General features: G+C 45.3%; 1 protein-coding gene across 1 annotated transcript in view; it reads left to right on the top strand.

The window, feature by feature from the left end:
* The window catches only part of LOC104293447 (phosphatidylinositol 3,4,5-trisphosphate-dependent Rac exchanger 2 protein), a 100920-nt gene that overhangs the window by 273 nt on the left and 97662 nt on the right, over positions 1 to 2985 (top strand). The gene's annotated exons all lie outside the window — the stretch shown is intronic.

Here is a 2985-nt window from a genome sequence, read left to right on the forward strand (position 1 = left end):
CTTCTCCGGGCACGGGGGAGAAGGGGGCGACGTGTCGGGGTTCAGTTCTGCCTTGGAAGGGGGTGGGGGTGGGTTATCCTGTGCCTTACGGCCCCCCCGCGCCTCCCCCCGCAGGGCCGTCACTTGCGGTAGCCCGTGAAGCGCAGCGGTGGAGGGGGACACGGGGGAGGACAGAGGGGGTGCTGGTGCGCAGCAGCTGCTTGGCATTAAAGCCACATGTGGCATTCACTCCTGTCTTGTGATCCAGGGGTCAGCTGGGAAGGTAGCGCCGTTTTGGTGAGAGCTGTGGTGCAGCAGTTCTAGCTTCGTTCTGCGCCTGACTATCACTGTTGATAAGTTTATTTGTGCCAGGGGATACCCTAATCAGAAAGGCAGGAGTTTGCGCTGTCTCAAAAAGCCAAAGTGACAAATTATTACGGAACAGATGCGGGCAGTGTTTCATCTGCGCGTAGTCCCAGCAGGATCACTTTTGGACCCTCTTGGGATAAGTATGGCCAAATCGGCTGCTTAAGTTTGCAAAAGACTTCACGGTAGCCCCCTCATACTTTTCTCTCCTCCCCTGTCCCACCAAAGAGGGGAGATCCTTCAAACTGCAAACTTCCTGCTTTGCTGCCTTGAGATCTGTGAACTTTCTGCTTATTATCATGAAAGAGGAAATTCTCAACTTGGCTGTGACAGGGCGAATAAAAGCACAGACACTGGAGTGAAATAAGATCTACGGAGTAGCTTATTTTCTCCATATGTTTATCCTCAGCAGAACCATGAAAAATGGTAAATGGTCCAATGTGTTTTCTGCTTTTTTTTTTTTTTTAAAAAGTTTAACATGTTTGTTTGAGAACGTAGCTGTGCGATTGTGTTCACTTGTTTTACTTGTTAAAAAGTATCTATCCTAAGGGAATGTTCTTCAATATTTTATCTTAAGCCCCAAATTTGGCGTACGTCAGAGTCTTAGGGCATTTCAGCAAATTTAAAGGATTTGTAGCATCTTTAATTTTGGACTCTGCTGTTTTAGACATAACAAATATTGGTAATAAGCAATAAGTGCTCAGCTTCTTCTAAAGAGCAGACTGTATATATTTCAAGTTGCATCCAAATATTGACTTCAGTAATGTCTTTTTGCAGTTTGGATCAAGATGAGCTAAATAAATCATATAGAGAAAAGGAGGAGGGCTGGAGTTAATATGTGGTTCTATGGCAAATTTTTCATATTCATTAATGGTTGTGAACAAGGTTCAAGTGACAGTTTGGAGTGTAAATCCTTCACACAGTTTGGAGATGTGAATCCTTCACAGGGAAATGTCATGTGTTTTAATTGTACCTCAGCCTTGGTTTGAGGAAACAACTTCTGAGCTTTCCTTTGGCCTACCTGGTAGGACTGCTGTTGAGACTAGCTATGGTGGTGGATGTATGAGGGCCACTGGACTAGGGCCAGTATGGAGACCATCACATTTATTTTACATAAGCCATCAAAAGCATCATTGCACTTGTTCCTATGGTTACTTCTTCATCTGGAGGCTAGATCCTTTCATTTAGGTGTCCTAGGCTTATGGTTTCCTGTCTTTTTCTTAAAACCATTATTAGTCCTAGGATCAGCGCTTCTGAGACACAAACACCATCCCAGCTTACTTTGTTTCTCATCATGAGGTGGTCTTGGGGCACACAAACTGGGTTCCTTTTGGCTGAAAGTGAACTGGAAGGTTTTCTGTAGGAGAACATCCTAATGAGTGTACAGTTCCTGGGACCAGACTAGAGCTAGTCTGAAGTGACCGCCCCTGCCAACACTGTGGGATCCCAGCACTGAGTATTTCTCTGTCCAAACCCTATTCTGTTTTCCAGGACATCTTGTTAAAGTAGAGGCAGCCCAAGGGGTTGAAGTTCCAATAAAAGTTAAGAGTTAGGCTTTCCGGTCACCTCAACACTGTCAGTGGAGCTTGTGGTGGTAGAAACCATGTTTCCTTTATGACTGAGAAGCTGAAGCCATTTATAGTCTTCCTAACAGTTTGCACAGAGTACCTGCACTTTTTACTGAAGTTAACAGGAACAGAGAATGCTTACAAATACTTAAAGGGAGGGTGCCAGGGGGATGGGAGCAGCCTTTTTTCAGTGGTGCCCAGTGATAGGACGAGGGGTAATGGGCACAAACTTGAACATAGGAAGTTCCGTCTTAACATGAGGAGGAACTTCTTTACTTTGAGGGTAGTGGAGCACTGGCACAGGCTGCCCAGAGAGGTGGTGGAGTCTCCCACTCTGAAGACATTCAAAACCCGCCTGGACGCCGTCCTGTGCAACCTGTTGTAGGTGACCCTGCTCTGGCGGGGGGTTTGGACTAGATGATCTCCAGAGGTCCCTTCCAACCCTGACCATTCTGTGATTCTGTGAGTATGCACTTAGATAAATGAAAAAAATCCTGTGGTTTGAGGGTTATAGCCTATTTCTTCTGCAGGGTTACAGAATGTAATCTTTTATGATGTGTGTGGTTCATATGGAAAAGTATATTAGCACTTGTGTAGCAGTGGTGGGCAAGAGAGCTAACTTTTCACCCATTTGGACTGCAAATGCCATTTTGTGTATATGCTGTGTTGAGGAGGCAGTTAAATTAAGGAATAGAAAAATTCAGTTTTCTTCAGTTGATTATTCTTTTGTAGGAAAGGGGCGGTATATAAGTGAACTTTGTGTGGAAGCATAATGTACATCATACCACACCTAACTCATTTTTCTGAGTGCTTCGTGAGATCTTGTGAAGTGAATTGATAACGCGCACGACCCCTTCAGCTGAGGCAAAATTACACTGTCGCAATGGGCAGTACGTAATACAGACAGGAGTGGAAGTGAAGCATAAGCCTGATTTATCCGAGTGGTGGGAGGAGACCCCTGTTGCTGATGGGGTCCTGTTGGGGAAATGGGGCTTTGCCTGGTACAGATTGTAGCTGGCTGGAGAATGAAGAGATGGTAAGGAGGAAGTGACTTTGCTGGTGTGTGTCAACA

Source organism: Charadrius vociferus, unplaced genomic scaffold (genome assembly GCF_000708025.1).
Source record: "Charadrius vociferus isolate BGI_N301 unplaced genomic scaffold, ASM70802v2 scaffold539, whole genome shotgun sequence".
Lineage (NCBI taxonomy): Eukaryota > Metazoa > Chordata > Aves > Charadriiformes > Charadriidae > Charadrius > Charadrius vociferus.